We start from the raw sequence: 20,331 nt of genomic DNA, 5'->3' as shown, positions 1-20,331 counted from the left end.
GGTAGGCTTATACTTACCTGAACGGAAATGTAGAAGAACACTGACTGAAACCTAGTGTGCATGTAGTATTTGATGACATCAAGGTGTAGGGTAGCAGAAAGTCATAATAGGGCACCTGCTGTAAACAATAGACACAGAGTCAAATAACGATGTAGATTTTGTGAAGGCATCATGAAGCAAGACACAGACAACAGTTTCAAAGTTCAAACAAAGTGTATTTATTAACTTAAATGTGAGGATGGTGTAAGACCTAACTGGCCCTATGCTAAGGTGGGATTTCCCTACCTAAAGAAACTAAGGACAGTTTGAGTCAATAGGTTCAACTTAAAAATCTATCTGTGTCCAAAACATATACTTACCCTCACAGCTAAAGCTAAACAATGTGTAGAGATGTCAGCAATATATGAAATGGTGGCCCAAATAAAGTTCTGAGCTTCTTCCAGCTCTTGGCTTAGTTTCCAGCCCCCCTTTGCCAAGTTCAAAGCAGTTTCAAAAAGCCTTGGGGTTCCCTTCCCCAAGTAGACACCACATTTCCCAAAGGGCCTCAGGTCCCTTCCCTAAGGCTACAACACAGTTCCAAAAGTCTTAGGGTTCTCTTCCCCATGAAGATAACAGTTTCAAAAAGGCCTTGGGTCTCCTTCCCTAAGGCGACAACACAGTTTACAATGTTTTGGGTTTCCCTTCCCTCACGACGTCCGCTCTTCCAGTTTACCAACGTATAATTGTTCAAGTCTCTTAATTCTCACAACCAGTTCCAGGTTACCTCTGTAATCCTTCAGGTTCAGTTGGTATAGATTGCTATCTTTCCCATTCACTTCAGCAATCTTAGTATCAAATGAAGAGTCTTTATCTGGACTTTCCTCGACTTCTTCAGACAGGGTATTCTCAGTCTAGGGGCAGTTGTCGGACCACACGGTCCACCCATTACAGGTCACGCAACCGATAACCCTAGGTTTCTTGCTCACAAAGGTTTCTCTTTCACCACACCTATGCTTTAGTTTGCATTCACTCAGAATTCTCCTTGACAGTCTTTTTGGCTTAGCCGCAGTATGTTCTTCTACACAACTCACTCTGTGGTGCTTACTCTCTTCCAATTTCGTAAGTGTTCATCACTTGCTTTTTGCTTTATTCATAGCCTGTTTTCCACTTTATTCACAATGTTCATTCTTTACCTTTAAATGTTCATTACATGTGATTCATACCTGTTTCTATTTCATTCATGGGCTTCTCAAAGCTTTCCTTCAGTTCGGTATTAGGAGTATACATTTTCCCTTTTGTACTATACGCAATTTAATTCTCCAGAAAACTTGCATAACTGTTAGGGCTCACTTTGATGTCCATTTTTAGGAGATGTACATTGCATACAAGTACAAACTGTAAGTAGTATATCCATTGAAAACAAACATCAAAGTTACCTTTTGACTTTAATCTGGGCTTTGATACACAGAGGAGTCATACAATGCATGAGCAGAATAAAGTACATTTTATAATAAAAATAAACGCACTTGTGTGAGATAAACATTTGTTATATGTACACTTATAACACACACTCTTACTATGCACGCTCCTAACCCTCAAACTCTGAGGACTTGCACTCGTAGGACACAAGGTTCCACGACACCTGCTCCTTAATCACACACTCCTATGACACCCAATCCTATGACACTCAATCCTATAACACAACCCCCCACACATACTTACCACTGACATCACACACTTATACCACATGTTATGGTATTATGCCAACCCCTAAGAATCAATGCACACCTAAACAAAATGTACAGGTACATTTACTAAATGTACATTTTGTACATGTTCACTACTATACACATGAAAACTATTGTGTACATGCAGTAAATGTAAAGCATATGGTTTTTATGACATGTTAATAAAGTCGTACAGCAAACACTCATACTACATACACTCACACACTATAGACCATGCACCCCACAAAAAATACTTAAATTATAAATAAAACAAATTATTTTAAATCAAGAGTTTGAGTTAATGTCACAAAAAAGAAAGTATACACGATCAGAATAAATTTAAGATACCAACACTCACTGCATACCACTACAAATTCAACCATGAAACTCGAAGTATAAACACTCATTCCACACCCCTAAAAATTAAAAACCATCACATAATCATAAAGAATTGAACAATTATTTGATTTTTGTTTTTACAACAGAGTCTAGGTTAAACCAACAACAACCTAAAATCTACAAACATTGGAAATAATAACATTAAGGTAACAACATCATAAAATGTATCAAATTAAAAAATATGTTTGATTAAAATCAAATATTATGGTATGCTTATACTTACCTGAACGGAAATGTAGAAGAACACTAACTGAAACCTAGTGTGCATGTAGTATTTGATGACATCAAGGTGTAGGGTAGGAGAAAGTCATAATAGGGCACCTGCTGTAAACAATAGACACAGAGTCAAATAACGATGTAGATTTTGTGAAGGCATCATGAAGCAAGACACAGACAACAGTTTCAAAGTTCAAACAAAGTGTATTTATTAACTTAAATGTGAGGATGGTGTAAGACCTAACTGGCCCTATGCTAAGGTGGGATTTCCCTACCTAAAGAAACTAAGGACAGTTTGAGTCAATAAGTTCAACTTAAAAATCTGTGTCCAAAACATATACTTACCATCACAGCTAAAGCTAAACAATGTGTAGAGATGTCAGCAACATATGAAATGGTGGCCCAAATAAAGTTCTGAGCTTCTTCCAGCTCTTGGCTTACTTTCCAGCTCGCCTTTGCCAAGTTCAAAGCAGTTTCAAAAAGCCTTGGGGTTCCCTTCCCCAAGTAGACACCACATTTCCCAAAGGGCCTCAGGTCCCTTCCCTAAGGCTACAACACAGTTTCAAAAGTCTTAGGGTTCTCTTCCCCACAAAGATAACAGTTTCAAAAAGGCCTTGGGTCTCCTTCCCTAAGGCGACAACACAGTTTACAATGTTTTGGGTTTCCCTTCCCTCACGTAGTCCGCTCTTCCAGCTTACCAACGTATAATTGTTCAAGTCTCTTAATTCTCACAACCAGTTCCAGGTTACCTCTGTAATCCTTCAGGTTCAGTTGGTATAGATTGCTATCTTTCCCATTCACTTCAGCAATCTTAGTATCAAATGAACAGTCTTTATCTGGACTTTCCTCGACTTCTTCAGACAGGGTATTCTCAGTCTAGGGGCAGTTGTCGGACCACACGGTCCACCCATTACAGGTCACGCAACCGATAACCCTAGGTTTCTTGCTCACAAAGGTTTCTCTTTCACCACACCTATGCTTTAGTTTGCATTCACTCAGAATTCTCCTTGACAGTCTTTTTGGCTTAGCCGCAGTATGTTCTTCTACACAACTCACTCTGTGGTGCTTACTCTCTTCCAATTTCGTAAGTGTTCATCACTTGCTTTTCGCTTTATTCATAGCCTGTTTTCCACTTTATTCATAATGTTCATTCTTTACCTTTAAATGTTCATTACATGTGATTCATACCTGTTTCTATTTCATTCATGGGCTTCTCAAAGCTTTCCTTCAGTTCGGTATTCAATAAGACTTGTAAGGCCTTCCTTTGATTCGATATTCAATAATACATGCTTCTTATTTACATTCCTAAACTTTAAAGTTCAGCGTTTGTTCGTAGTATTCAAAACACCCCTTACTTTGGGTACAGGGTCACTTGCATATACATTTCCTTTCAACCGGCATCACCCTATGCCTTGCAGTAGCCCCAGGAGCGCCCTGGAATGAGTGTTCCCTTTTATGCACTCACCGGTCCTCAGTGGCTCCTCCGGGCCTTCTCACTCTTCTTGGCTCCACGCAGACTTCTCTGGGAGTCCGAGAGCATCGCTTGTCTGCTATGAATCCTGCTGTGGGTTGCCAAAAGGAGCTAGGGCCGAACACCCTTAATCCTTACCTGGGCAGACAGCGAACCGGGTAACAGAAGAAAGTAAAAGCATAAAAGAAGCTGGGTCAGGGACCCGCAAACTTTGACGGAGAAAGCAAAATCCTTGGTGGGACTACATACTCATGCCATTACCGGGAAGGTTAATGAACCCGGTCTGAACTGTCTAAGAAGCCTGAGAAAGGCAAGGGTAAGGGTGACATTCCCCCACCACTTGTTGAACTGTCTAAGAAGCCTGAAAAATGCCAGCAGAAGTGAGACAATCCCCCAGCAAGCGTTGCGATAACCTGAGAATGATTACGGGGAAGGAGATATTCCCCTAACGTTCTGAATTGTTTATTATAGGGGAGAGAATCCAATTCCCCTTGACATTAACCAAAGAAGAACCCAGTAGTGAAGATAACTAAGGGAATTTTAAAAACCTGGAACTTTGAATTTTGCTTGTGAATGAGATTGTGGCCTGGGGAAGGGAGACATTCACTCAGCGTAAATCTCACTTTGGAATTCTTATCCGCTACCCAGAAGGAGGGAATCATTCTTCTGGACCAAAGAAACTTACCACTTCTTTAGTTTAGTCACAAGTGTAAGGGAGGGAAATAGGTTTCTGACACAGGACGGTGAACTCCGTATTTTGGACATCCTGATAGACTCTGTAGTAGTTTACTTGAGACAGAGAAACCCCTGTTAGAAGTAGGGTAAGATAGGTTTCTTGTTCATTTTTCCACTTGAATAAAGGCCTGTGCCGAACAACATGCCAATACTGTGTCAGCATCGTACTTCTGCAACCTTATATACAGTGTTAGACGTGTGATCTGACCTAGTTGACACACACTGGGGGACCCCAACATTCTCAAAAATAAGTGACAAGGCATCTAGCCCCTCAGTAGCTAGCAACGAGTCCTGGGGATTCAGCCTCTCCAGTAGCCAGGATATTATCCTCAAGTTGGGGACCAGTGTTGTCCACAAAACCCTTAGCCCTGTATTGAAAGTAATATTTTATCCATTGACCTCCCAGGCCATTCTTCCAGTTTTGAATGCTTTAGATGATAACAGTTATAATCTTTTTTTGTTCCCTAAAGTATCTGATTCATGCTCGAGACAATATTATCATCTCTCTAGATTTACGGGTAAACTTCCCCACTAATGTTGCCATCTATATTATGCCTCCTGGGGAAAGTAGCCGAAAAAGAGAGAGGAAATTACTACCCATCCTATTCTGTAGAGAGGAAATTAAGTTTGCCCTCCTGAACTTCTTGTCAAACCCAGTGAAGATTGAAAAGAACGAGTTGATGGGACACTTGATATATGAAAACCTGTGGGGATTTCTTTCTAGACAGACCCATGTAGAGAAAGAAGAAGATCCCCCTGAGCGTCAACCTAGGGGGACTAGGACCCCAGAAAAATATTTCTATCCCTCAGAAGGGGAGACTGAGCCAGACTCTAATTTTGATTGTGATCAGGCCAAGGGCTAGTCATCGTGGGAAAATAACAACCTTCCCAGTTCCACATCTTAAGGAAGTTTCTTCCCTATGGCAATAGAAAACCTTGAAAATCTAGAGTTTAAAGCTGCAATGTCCTCCCACAGGGGTTTTACCTTACTCAGGTAAGTTCCCCATTTTTTGATGGGGGGGGTCAGTGCTCGGAGGGAACTATATCATAAAAGATAAGAACTTAAAAAAGAGACTGACTACCTTCTTTACGCTACTTGGCCGATGTAGCACTGTTTGTATGTTACCATATGTGGTGAAAAATACCAATGTTCCACATAAAGAATATAGTAGAATCCACACTAAACTACTATAAAAAAGGATTTGATTAAATTCTCATTCTATTACATAAAACATGCTTTTTAAGAGACATCAAAAAGAAACAATTTGACGTCATGTTTTAGACATAATTGACACTGATAAAAAAGACAAAAATACAGTGTACTGTCATAACACTTGAAAAATGCAGGGAATACGTTTTACACAAACTACAAAAAAATCACAGAAAATACCAAAAAATCCAACAAAATTGGTTCATAATGCTAAGAAAAAAGAAGAAGAACCCAAGGGTTATTTTCTGTGGGTATCTTGGATAGTCGACATGTTTCGGCCTACTTAGATGTTTTTGACACTTTCCCTAGTGTCATTAGCTCAATAGTTAGTGGCCATCTTCAGGACTCTGATTTCTTCACAGTAACACGATAATTCTTTATTTCCCCTGGTACATGTTCGTAAAAGAGCAGTCTAAAAAACATATAAACAAATATCAGAAATTGAAAGACTGACGAAGGTAACATTTAGTACAGTTATTAGTGCCTTCTAGTCTTCTCTGACATTGGAGCATGAATATTTTGTTACTTAAAAATCTACACATACATAAAACATTCCACTAGGTGGAGACACAAAACATGTAATATCTGGATTGGCATAGTGCTAGTAGCGTAAGAAAAAGGACTTTATCGACTACAGTTTCACAATTATTATGTCCTACATTCATTCATATAGTGACACTGTGGAGCAGCAAGAAGCAAATCTGAATGCTTCCACAGTAAATAGACACTTAGTGTCGTCTATGTTGGTACTAGAGGTCTATGAAATTAGATGTCAGAGCTGTGACTTCGTCTCTTTTTTTCAAAATAATTTTAATTGCAAAAGAAAAGATGTCAAACTTACATTTAACACATTGATCGCGTTAAGTCAATCAGGAGAGAGTCCCCTTGGCAGAGTGATGATTATCTGTACAGGGCCACACAGGCATATAATGGGTGGCTGGATCCCGTTTCGAGTTGGGATACCTGAAATGACCCAAGGTATAGTTATCCATGGCTATTTCACAACACGAGAAATGTATTACCACAGACTTACTTATGCGTTTCTATTCCAGGTTTGCTTTAGGAAGCTGGTACGAAATTCAGAAAAAGTGGGAAGTATACCGTGTTTGCTAACAGCCTGCATGGGAACCAGTTCTGTGAATTCAGAAAGCCGAAATTGGTTGTTTTTCAATGGTTGTTTTTCAATGGTTAAACCCACAAGGTGCTTTTAAATTTATTAATAAAAAAAGGGAACTTACATGCAATATTGAACAAAGGTTCGTAATTCAAAGTAGGTGATGATAAGTTTACATCATCGGTTGCCAGGCGTCTTAGATTTCTGATTATGCACTGAACTAGTAGTGGATAAGTCACTGCAAAAAGAAAGTGCATTTTAGTGCATTAGGTCGAAGTAAAAGAGCCGCACAAGTCCTATCGTAGAGAGGACTGAGAAAGTAACTACATGCAGCTAGGGCTTCCCAACACGAGTGTTGATGGAAAGACAGAATAGGGAAAAAAAGGAAACGAACTTACCAGCGGATGGGGCTCGACTAGACGTCTGCTGTCACTGCCGGGTGAAGACCGAGTGCCTATTCGCAACAGTCTTAAATACTCGAGTTCATGGTCACATGATGCGAGAAAATGGCAAGTCATGTGAGAGGGTAGAAAAAACCGTCACTCGAGTGCGTATATGTTGATTCTGTCGGTTGTTGTTCCTTTCTCGCATGCTGAGGGATTAGAACAAGTGTTACATAAATGCATGGGTTTTGCACAAAAACTGATTGGGCATGAATATATGTCATATTAAAATGCCACGCTTGTTGCGTATGTCCGATCACAAACAGCAGAAGGAAATTCATTACCTCTCTTGATGTAGTTTTAAGTTCCTTCACAGGTGAGTGCGAAAGTCACAGAGCACTTATTGGGCATCTGCTTACAAACGGATGGCACAAGGCCGAGTGGTTCATAATATTTCTCCAAATGACTTGTGCGCAGGGATTTATCAGCAGAACAGTAAATGTGCAGGATCTGCATGGGAGAGTGGATGAAAAAAATGCAAGTGGAGACTATATACGTTTGCAGAGGTGGGAATATATCTAGGTTTCTCTTCCCCACTAAGAGACAAATGTCTCATTTGGACACACATCTCTATTGCAGAAACACGCTGATTGACTTCACAGTCCTATTTAGAGGTGGTTGAAGGTCACACTGTGATTTACCGTAGCCGATGTGATTAATGTGATTAAAGAGATGGGATAATAAAAGGGAACCTATTGAATACATCAAAGAATATATGAAACAGCCAGATTCTTCTGTGGCTTAAGGATCTGAGTGTGAATTGTTGACACTGTAATATCGTACCATTAGGACCCACTTATACAGATATACTTGTGTTGCTTTTTTACTTTTGTAATTGTTTTATGTGATATGATCATTTTTTATTATAGTTTGTATTGAGAATTTTCACTACATGTGAGTAATAAAATGTAAGTATATGTTAATGAAATAATATGGTATGTTATTGTTTGCTAGTTGGGATATCCTTTCAGATAGGCACTTTCGAATTGTTAAACTTCTTTTTGTATAATATAAGTACTTCTCCATGGAGTAAGAATTTGTGGTGAACCCCCCACTGTGGATCAAGCCGTTTTGAGAATAGTATATTAAAAGGCCTCCATTTTTTTTAGAAAATCCTACACTGGTAAATGCGCGAGTCAGAGCGCCTATGGTCGTACTCTTACAAAGGGACAGCGCAAGGCTGAGTGGTACGTAGAAGTTTCTCAAATGACTTATACACAGAAAAAAAGCGGCAGGACCGTGTGAGTGCAAGAACTGCATGGAAGGGTAGAAAAAAAGAGAAGCTGTATATATTTGCAGGGGGGGGGGGACGGGATGTATCTGGGTTTTGCTTCCCCAATATGAGACAGATGTCTCATTTGGTCATGTCAATTGCAACAACATGTTACCTAACTTCACAGTCCTTTTTAAAGGTGGAGATTATACTGTATAATTTGCCGTGACCAGTGATGTTACGGGGATGAGTGGCCTCCATGCATTATGTATGCCGGATTATAGAAGGGTGTCCCATTCCACTGAAATATTGAGGCCCTGTGCGACGGTTTTAAGAGTGTAGATCCAGTGTTGCTCGCAATGAGCCATCAAGTTCTCTCTATTACCCCCTATTGGTGTTTTCAGGATTCTTTGAATCGCAAGCCAAAATAAATAGATGAATTTATGTTTTTTAAGCTCATAATGGGATACCAAGGGTTTCTTATCTACCTTATTTTTTAAACACGATCAATGTCCACAGATTCGTTGTTTTATTGGTCTTTGAGTTTTCCCGATATATTGCTATATGCAGGGGCATTTTATTCGGTACACAACCCAGTCTGTTGTACAATTAGAACATTCTCGCAATTGCCAAGTTTTTCCGTTAAGCTCGAGGGACGCAACGTCTTTTGTCAGGGAACAAACTGAACACCGTCCGCATTTAAAATGCGCTACTACCCGGGGCTTTGCCCACAATGTGGTTTGTTGGTCGGGCTTGGGTGGTATCGGGTATGTGTGTACTAGGATGTCCCTTTAATTCTTTTGTCTTTTAAAGGCAAAACAGGGGGTTACCGAATTAAAATCTGTGGTTTTTAACATATGCCAGTGTTTCTTAATAATACATCTTAGTCCGTTGCTTATGGGGCTATAGGTGCAAATGCACATGATCTTGTTTTCCTTTCTGGTCTTTTCAGGATGAAGGCACCTATCCCTATTTGCATGTTGTGCTCGTTTGTAAGCACAGTGTATTGTTTTGCTCGGGTGGCCTCTGGCTTTCAGCCTCAATTTCAGATCTTTTCCTTCGTGAACATAGTCACTCATAGATGTACAGTTGCGCCTAACTCAGAGGAATTGTTGCACTGGAAGGTTGTCACAAAGACTTAGTGGGTGGAAACTGGTGTATTTCAAGATCGTATTTTTGTCAGTGGGCTTACGGTATAGTGTCGTTGTTAAAGTACATGTTGTAGTCTTTTTAATGAGGAGGTCTAGAAATGAGACTTGGGCTGGATCAAAGGACATGGTGAACTGAATGCGGGCGTTTTGATTATTGAGCCACTTAAGAAAGGTTTCCAGACTTGGAACATCCCCTCTCCACAACAAAAGGACGTCGTCAATATATCAAAACCATTTTAAAATATTATTGTTAATGGATTAGTGTCATGATAAATTGACGAGGCCTCTAGGGAGTCCATAAAAAGGTTTGCTAGGTCGTGGGCAAATGTGGCGCCCATGCTCGTTCCATGTATTTGCCGGTAAAAAGAACCATTATACTGAAAAAAGTTTTCCGTCAGCGCTATTCTGATGCATTCCAGAATAAAATTGTTGGGTGTTATATTGATGGTAGATGTGCACTTATTCAAAAAAGATTTCATGACTTGCAGGTATTCTTGTGTCATATCAACACTTTTAAGATATTGATCTTATTTGTGGTATCCTTGACGAAAGACTTCATGGATCTAACAAATGGTCTCAAAAAGAAATCCGAATAGATAGAAAGGGGTTCGAGAATCGAATTCAAAGCAGAAACTATCGGTCTCCCTGGTGGTGTAGTGGTATTTTGATGAATTTTAGGGAGAAGATGGAAAGCTGGAATAGTGGGATTTTTACTGATCTATCCACCCTTGTCCCAATGCATGGTCGATTAAACCTTTGATTTCCTCGCGGATCCGGGGTGTTCGATCTCTTTCCAATTTGCAGTAAAAAAGTGGGATGTTCAATTGCAAGTTAACCTCAGTTTCGTAAAGGGTTTCGTCCCACAGGACTATCCCGCCCCCCTTTTCCGCAGGTTTTATGTGGAAAGAGGAGTTGTTTTTTAGCGTGTGTAAAGCCAATCTTTCTTCCTTTGACATATTATCTTTCTGGTAGTAGTGTTTGGATGTCTTCCACTGCTTTATTTCAAAATGGCCGGTGATACCATTGAGTTGATAGGGACAAAAGCGGATGGCGGTTTTAGACCTGTGACATTCTGTTCTTTATTTGAGGGAGGGGAGTCATTAAAAAAGAATTTCATACGTATTAACTGAAATAATTTTTGCAATTCAATTTGCATTTCGAAATCTCTAGCTGGAGCGGTAGGTACAAAACTCAAACCGTTCTTCAAGATGTTTATTTCTGGAATTGTAAGGGGATGCGAGGATAGATTGAAAACCGGGATCACCAAGTCAGCTGGGGTCCCCGCCAGTTGCAAGTTTGCATTCTCGGTGGTCCCTGTTGACAGTTGCGGGACTGTCTCCCTCTCCCATGAAAAAACTGTGGTTGGCCATTAGTATTGGAGGTGGAAGCTCCATTCCCACTGTCTGAGTCGTCGCTGCTGCTGGAATTAGAAGTGTTTGAAAAGCTTACAAATTTGTTTTTTTGTCGCCCTGAAAAATGACCTCTACTCTGGGCCATTTTGTTAATATCGTTATAATAGTATTCAACCAGGTATGGATACGTGATAGTTTCCTTGTAGGTACTTGTGTCTTTTTTGTATTTGTCCAATGTGAGTTTTTAAAATCTTTTAATTTCCTCTTCTATTTTTTCAAGTTTATCCTTAATGTTTTGTATCAGGGTGTCGCCTTTGATTTTATTTTTTAGTGTGGCTATTTCTTCATTTTGTTTAGCTGCCTCTTCTACTGATGTGTCAATTATGAGGATCAAAAAATCTCTGGAGCATTTGTTTCCCACTGCGCTCAATTGACCCTTGAATTTAGAGTTATTGATAAACACACGTGGGATGTTTTTTATTTGTAAGCCCTCAGGGATTATGCCTGCTTTTAGATAAACCAACATCATCTGCCCGTGTGACTCTGTCCTGATTAGTTTTTTCTTTTTCTGAAGAAGTAGGTCTAGATCATTAGAATCAGTAAGAGGCATGTCGCTTAAAGGATCTGAGGCGACAATGGATTTGGTAATAATCATCTGAAAAGTCTAAAACATTTACACTTTCCATCTTTAGTTATTTAAGTGGTAGTGGAGTTCGAAGAATCACCACATCACACTTTTCTGATACCAAATGTACCTGCCAGCCAAAGGGCTGTCCTCAAAACTTTTACCTTACTCAGGTAAGTTCCCAATTTTTTTATGGGGGGTTAGTGCTCGGAGGGAACTATATCATAAAAGATAAGAACAGAAAAGAGACTGACTACCCCTCTTTACGCTACTTGGCCGATGAAGCACTGTTGTCATGACCCCTGCCCCTGGCCTTAATAGGCAAGGCATTGGGGCTAAGCTACGACCCTCCATCATGGCCTTAAAGGCCTTGCCATCTCATCCAAGACTCTCCTGGAGTCAGTCCTGGCGCCTTTGGTACCAGGCTCATTTATAAAGTGAGGAAAACTTGAGGACTGGACTTTGCAATGGACTTTGTACAACATGGATGCCCCTGCATAACTCAGTTCAATGAACCGTGCTATGCGGTCTAGTGTTTTAGGTGTGGTCAGGCCTAGGGATACCAGGGATACCTGGGGGCTATATAAACCACGCCCGGGCAGAGAAACACGCTTCGCGTTACTCTGCGCTCTGCAGCGTGACGCTCACCACATTCTGCTCGGATCTTCGCCTGCCTTTCCGGAGCCGCATACCTGAAAGAACAAGAACACCATCAGTATAACACCTGTGAGTGAATCTTCGAAATCGCCGCAACCTGAGAAGAAGAGAACGAAACAGCATTAGTAAGTGTTTATATTCCAATTCCGAAAATAGCTAAAACAATCGCACGCTTACCTGGGTTCGAGTCACTCTTGGTCAACATCCATTCCGGGCCATAACAACGACCTGCAAAAGAAAGGAAACACAGATTAGCACATGAAAAGTCAAGAAGGCGCTGCATGCTGCACATTACTCACTGCTCGCTATTTTCTCAGCCAGCATCCATTCTGGGACATTGCAGCGGCCTGCAAGAAAGAGAGAAAGAGAGGTCAGCACAAGAAAAGGCAGATCGCGCTGCACATCGCACTTTCACTTACCATCTCGTGTTTAGCCCCCAAGCAGCATGACATCACTAATGAGCTCTTCCTGCACCTAGAGGAACAAGGAGAGACATTAACAGGGGCAATTGGAAAGAAAAGAACAAACTACAAAAACCAGCAAACTTACCTTGACGAACAGGAGTCACAGCAGGACTGGACTCTTAAGACCCGCACCAGTGAAGCAACTAGGTCGCGGCACACCCCACACCAACAACGCACCCCTGCACCGAGAGGCAGGACGGAGAGCGCATCATATGAAAAAGCAAGGTGAGGAGAGAACTAAGGGGAAAGTTGGGTCCACAAGGGAGGTGGGATCCAAGCAACAAGAGACAGTAAGATTGAACCCGAGATTCCTGTATTTCTGGCCCGATCCTCGGCCGAACAGAGTCCAAGGGAGGGGTCCGAGATCGCAAGTGGTCCAGTAAGGCTGAGTGGCGTCCCCGTAGATATCAGGTGAGCGTTACACTGTTTGTACGTTACCATATGTGGTGAAAAATACCTATGTTCCACATAAAGAATATAGTGGAATCCACACTAAACTTCTATAAAAAAAAAGGATTTTATTAAATTCTCATTCTATTACATAAAACATGCTTTTTAAGAGACATCAAAAACAAACAATTTGACGTCATGTTTTAGACATAATTGACACTGATAAAAAAGACTAAAAAACGGTGCACTGTCACAACACAGGGAAAAAGTGTTACACAAAATACAAATAAATCACAGAAAATACCAAAAAATCCAACAAAATTGGTTCACATGCTAAGAAAAAAGGAAAAGAACCCAAGGGTTATTTTCTGTGGGTATCATGGATAGTCGACATGTTTCGGCCTGCTTAGACATTAGCTCAATAATTGGTGGCCATCTTCAGGACTCTGATTTCTTCACAGTAACACCATAATTCTTTATTACCCCGGTACATGTTCGTAAAAGAGTAGTCTAAAAAACATATAAACAAATATCAGAAATTGAAAGACTGACGAAGGTAACATTTAGTAGAGTTATTAGTGCCTTCTAGTCTTCTCTGACATTTGAGCATGAATATTCTGTTACTTAAAAATCTAAACATACATAAAACACTCCACTAGGTGGAGACACAAAACATGTGCTATGTGGATTGGCATAGTGCTAGTAGCGTAAGAAAAAGGACTGTATTGACTACAGTTTCACAATGATTACGTCCTACATTCAGTCATATAGTGACACTGTGGAACAGCAAGAAGCAAATCTGAATGCTTCCACAGTAAATAGACACTTAGCGTCATCTATGTTGGTACTAGAAGTCTATGAAATTAGATGTCAGCACTGTGACTTCCTCTCTTTTTTTCAAAAAAATATTTAATTGTGAAAGAAAAGATGTCAAACTTACATTTAACACAATGATCGCGTTAAGTCGATCAGGAGAGAGTCCCCTTGGCAGAGTGATGATTATCTGTACAGGGCCACACGGGCATATAATGGGTGGCTGGATCCCGTTTCGAGTTGGGATACCTGAAATGACTGTAGTACCATTGGTTAAAACCAAGGTATAGTTATCCATGGCTATTTCACAACACGAGAAATGTATTACCACAGACTTACTTATGCGTTTCTATTCCAGGTTTGCTTTAGGAAGCTGGTACGAAATTCAGAAAAAGTGGGAAGTATACCGTGTTTGCTAACAGCCTGCATGGGAACCAGTTCTGTGAATTCAGAAAGCCGAAATTGGTTGTTTTTCAATGGTTGTTTTTCAATGGTTAAACCCACAAGGTGCTTTTAAATTTATTAATAAAAAAAGGGAACTTACATGCAATATTGAACAAAGGTTCGTAATTCAAAGTAGGTGATGATAAGTTTATATCATCGGTTGCCAGGCGTCTTAGATTTCTGATTATGCACTGAACTAGTAGTGGATAAGTCACTGCAAAAAGAAAGTGCATTTTAGTGCATTAGGTCGAAGTAAAAGAGCCGCACAAGTCCTATCAAAGAGAGGACTGAGAAAGTAACTAGATGCAGCTAGGGCTTCCCAACACGAGTGTTGATGGAAAGAAAGAATAGGGAAAAAAAGGAAACAAACTTACCAGTGGGCGGGGCTCGACTAGGCGTCTGCTGTCACTGTCGGGTGAAGACCAAGTGCCTATTCACAACAGTCTTAAATACTCGAGTTCGGGGGGCGTGGCTTGGTGCCATGATGGACAGTCTGGCCCTGTGAGAGCTCCTGGCCGAGACCACTCGTCTAACCAAAAATGCCCCAGTGAAAATAAAATCTATGATTAACTACGAGGCGCCCTGAAGAGCCGAAAGGCTGCTGCAGCTCACGTTCCACTCTCGGCGGTCCTAGCCCTGTGGGGACGGGGTTTGGAGCGAGCTCTTCACCGAAGCAGTTCAGAGAACTTGGGGACCCACAAGATGGCGGACGGCGCCGGGACCAAGATCACCCAGCGAAAACCCACGGCCTGAGCAGCCCCGACAGTGGGAACCTCTAAACTTCTAAAGCGGCTGCACCGGCGGTTCCCGACAATCCTGAGTGAGGTCTCCATTGGGGGGCGCGACCCAGAGCAGCAACTAGCACAGCCGCCGCACTTACCCGAGCCAGCCCATACATAGAGGATCAGTCTGCTCCGGCCAACCAGGTGGCATCCCAGTACCTCAGCCCGCCCGCGGGTGAACACAGCAGCCACAAACTTGCATGGCAGAGCCGTTGCCCAACCATAGCCAGTCCAGACACAGCGGACCAAGCCGCTCCAGCAAACCAGGGGACAACCTAGTGCCTCAGCCGGCCCGGGGGCGAACACACCAACTGCCCACCACCTACCGCCTGTGAGCTGCAACAACGTCCTCAAGCCCATCCACACCTGCCAGCAAGCCGGCGTGGAGTCCGTGAGACCAGGGGCTCCGACTAACCAGGGGGGGCAACCCAGTGCCTCAACCCACCCACTGGCCTCGAACTGCCTACCGCAGAGAGCCACCACACCACCCGACTCCAGCTGACCCCCTGCAGATCCGACCAGCTAAGGCCCCTCTCGGCCCCTCAGCCAGCCTCAGCCGACGTCCTCAGGCCCAGCGGCTGCCCATCCGCACCTGCCAGCAAGCCAGCGTGGTACCCGGGAACCCGAGTGCACCGCCACCTCAGCTTCACTTCAACCCAGCACACGGCCGTCGGACCCAGAGCGGAGGTGGCGGGGAACAGAGGCAGACCTCCAAAAGCCTCCAAGTGCGGGCACTGCACCCGGACACAGGTAGGGCGGAACCTGCCGCGCCAGCCCCAGACCCTAACAGCACAGCAGCCTACCAGAAGGGCCCCCAGCGACTGACATCAGTTGGGAGGGAGACATCTACCCCCCTCTCGCTCCACAGGACAATAAAAAAGACCCTGCGGGCCCCGGACCCTCGCAGGGGTTGCCCCGGAGCCAGCTATTATCTTTAGGCCGGCCCACAGTGGACACCGGGATTCAAGACTGTGACGGATTCCCCCATCTCCACCCATAACCTAAGAGTGCCTGAGGCATTTCGCCCAGCGGGCCGCAAATCTAGTATGGGTGACAAAGGCATGGGGCCAGACTGCCTACGAACGCGCCTTTCCCTACGCCCTCCCCACATCCAACCACCCAAACCGCAGAGGAAGCCCAACAGTGTGCCCCTAGGGGCCTCTGCAACCACCAGGAAGTGGCCTGAACCTCGCCAACCACGCAAGAGGCCCTCCAGAGCCCCAGAACAACATTAAGGCTGGGGGGGGGTCCCCATAAACCAGCGCTCCACACAAGATCTACTGGGCAATACAAATACTTTCCCAGGAAACCCCCAAGGCAAGAGGTTGGAGTCTGGAATAGGGGCGAGCCCTAAGTCAACTAACCCAAATTTCAGACACAAAAGGGTTGACCGCAGCCCCAACGACCCTGAGGCAAGCACACGACAATGTCAAGGAACCCCAAGCTCTCCAAACAGGCCAACATAGCCACCTTGCTCACTGCAACTATGGCGGAGAAGCCAAAGAAAGGGGAACGCAATGAAAACACGAACCCGAGCTCGCACCCTGAGCATGGTCCCGACCAGCCACACCAAACAGTCACAAAAGGAGCTCCACTCTGCTACAACCAGGGAATATCAAAAAGGCACGGAGGAACTAAAAAGCGAAATCTCCTCCCTAGACAAGAGAGTCGGCGAAATGGAAGCCAGAACTGAAGAAATCGAAACAACCTTCTATGAAGAAAACTTTGAGATCAGAGAGGGGGTGGACAGGCTTACTGCGCTTGAAGCCAGGTGCGACGCCCTCGAGAGCAAACAGGAGGATGCAGAAAACAGGTCGAGACACAACAACATTCGTCTGAGAGGAATCCCGAGATCTGTCCCCGAGGAGGAATTGGGGGCCTATGTCACGACCAATTTGACTTCATCCTAACTCTCCCAGGTGAAGCCCTCCTAGAGCATGACCGAGTGCACAGGGTCAGAGCTAAGCAGAATGCAGCCTCTCCACCGGATGTTCTCGTGAGAGTCCACTTCTACAGAGTCAAGGAAAACATTATGCGTGAAGCCAGAAGTTCGAGCCCTTAAACCAATGACTGAATGGTTTCGGGAGAGGAAAATAACCTATTGTTGGTGTTTCCCCACGGCTCTTTCGTTCATGCGGGAGGGCAAGTCACAGCTCATCCCTTCTCCTAGAGAGGCTGAATGCTTCATGAACCCGGAAAGTGAGATGGAAAACCCCAATAAGTCCGTGCACAATGCGGAAGGACCCCAACGGGAATCCCTCAAACCCTGGACCAGGGTGGAAGGGTGCCGCAGACTGCGGGGCCCCCCGACCAAAAGTAAGAAGAGTCACAACCACTAAGTGAGGGGCCCTCTTTCACCATGGCCTCAGCCCAGCGGAGCCTCCAGCCCTCACGTTGCCCAACACCCAGCTGGCAGGGAGCAGCTCAGAGACAGCAGCAGCTTGACCTAAGCCATGGTCCCTCCACCCCTGCGGAACCGAGTCAGATCGATCATATGGCTCAAAGAGAAGCCAGGCGGACTGGGGGGAGGACTCGAACACCTATAGAAGCTCCCGCAACTTTATCACCCAAAACATAAACGCCGAACATTCTCCTATTCACTGTTTAGTTAAGAGGCACAGTTGCCTCCAACCACGTTAGCGCAACGGTCTGGCCAACTGACCATTGGTTGAAGGCTGGCCCGGGAAACCTGTTGCTTGTTGTGGGGAGGGGTGGGCTGGGGGAGTATCTTGGGGAGGAGGGGGATCACACAGAGGGGGGGACGCCACAAAAAAAGGAATCCACATGGAGAGAACAAACTATCACCAGGGAAGACAATAAACCAAACCATCATTGGCTTAAAAGATGGGGTCGCTAGATAAAACACTCACCATAACAACCTGCAACATGCAAGGCCTGAACGCCCCAAGAAAGTGGAAATTGGTGAAGCACAGACTGGATCAAATAGCAGCCGACATAGTATGCCTTCAAGAAACCCACCTAATAGTGGCGGACGAAAAACGGATTCGTTTTAGGTGCTTCCTTAAATGCTACTTTGCCTCCGCCAGCCAGAAAAAAAGGGGCGTTACGATCTTGCTAAGCCAGAACCTACCGCTAACCCAGATCACCACTAAAGGAGACCCGGAGGGGAGACACCTACTTCTAAAAGGCCTCCTGGTCGAAATGTTGATTACCCTAATGGCAATCTACAGCCCAAAAAAAGAGCAAGCTCACTTCCTTCGCAAACCTCCTTCCAATCATTACAGCCTTTGCCGATGGCCAGTTACTAATTGGGGGAGACTTTAACCTCCCCCCAGACCCGAGCACCGACAAGACGCTACTTCCCACGAGAGAAGACTTTATCAAAGCTGTTGCCATGGCTGAATTCCTTAGGGAAACTGAAATGATTGACATATGGAGGCTACACAACCAGGAAGACAGACTACACATTATTTTCCCACGTTCACAAGGGCTACTCGAGGATCGATCTACTACTGGGCGCAAACACGATGGCCCCATACGTGGAGGAAGTCCAGATCGTGCACATAGCAATCTCGGATCATGCGCCGGTTATGATGAACCTGCTATTGCAGGGTTTCCTGAAACCCATCCAACGGCAATGGAAAATGCAAGACCAAATCCTGTCGGACGTCGCCTCCAGCTCGGACCTTACTGAGGCAATCCAAAACTACTTCAAGGAAAACACGACCACAGACTCTCCGATGGCAACCATATGGGACGCCATGAAACCAGTGATCCGGGGGGCGGCAATGGATGCAGCAGCAAGACTCAGGTGACAAAATCAATTGCAGCAACGGAGGCTGGAGGAGAGAGTAGTAGAACTGGAAAGCAAGCTCAAAAAGCACCACACTAAGGCAACAAACAGAGAACTAAAGAGAGTGAAAGGGGAGCTAGAGATGCACCTAGTGGACCGGGCAGCCAGAGCCTTAACTTACACTAAACAATTCTATTACCTCAATAACAACAAAGCAAATTGCCTCCTAGTGCACAAACTGAAAAAACTGCAAACAAGGAATAACATCCAATGCCTGGCCGATAAAAACGGCAACCTTCACCCCACGGAGGCAGAAAAGCTTGAGACAATGGCACAACACCATGAGGAAATCATGTCCGGGCCCCCGACGTCGGGCTTGGCAATAGCACAGTTTCTGGCCTTGGTCCCAAAGCAGCACCCGCACCCCCTAATGGCAGAACTAGAGCGCCCAATCTCAGCGGAAGAAGTAAGAGAGACGATCCGCCTCCAGAAAAACACGACCCCGGGACCAGACGGGCTGACCCCAAAGTTTTACAAGAAATTTGCTTACCTACTGGCACCCCAACTGGCAAGCATATTCAACTCATTCCTGTCCACGGGCTCTACCACACCTGCCATGGAAGAATCGCTAACCGTGCTGATCCCAAAACCTGGGAAGGACTGGACACAATGCACATCATACAGACCCATAGCACTGCTAAATAACGACGCCAAAATATTCGCCAAAAAATCCTGGCGAATAGGCTGGTCCCGCTCCTCCCCGACATCATTCACCCGGATCAAGCAGGCTTTATACCAGGGCGTGGCACCCAGGACAACATTCGCAGAACTGTCGACGTAATTGAGTCAGCAAACAGGATGGGTGCAGAACTGACAGTCCTTTCCTTAGATGCACACAAGGCATTCAACATGCTCGACTTGGGCTATATAAGGGAAACTCTATTACACTACGGCTTCGGCCTGAACTTTGTAAAGTGGGTACTGGCTAACTTCCACTGCCCCTCCATGAGATTGCACCTAAATGGCGCCAGATCGGACAAAATCAATATAACCAGAGGTACTAGTCAGGGGTGCCCCTTGTCCCCACTGATATTCGCCTTGTCGATGGAGCCCTTCGCCAGTAGAATCAGCCTCAACCCAGTGATACAAGGCCTCACAATCAAAGTGACCCTATATGTGGACGATGTGCTACTAACAGTCACCCAAACGGAGGAATCCATAGAGACCCTATGGCATATTCTAGAAGAGTTCAAAGCAGCCTCGGGGTACACAATAAACATCTCAAAATCCATAGCGATGGGCATTAACGTACCGAAAAAGCTCAAGACGCCACTGGAGGCTAAATACCTGATACCATGGGCAAAAGGGAGTATTAGCTACCTAGGAGTCCAA

Source organism: Ambystoma mexicanum, chromosome 7q (assembly GCF_040938575.1).
Source record: "Ambystoma mexicanum isolate Mex_15411 chromosome 7q, UKY_AmexF1_1, whole genome shotgun sequence".
NCBI classification, from domain to species: Eukaryota; Metazoa; Chordata; class Amphibia; order Caudata; family Ambystomatidae; genus Ambystoma; species Ambystoma mexicanum.
The sequence above is the reverse complement of the archived record's forward strand: the minus strand, read 5'-3'. Positions refer to the sequence as shown.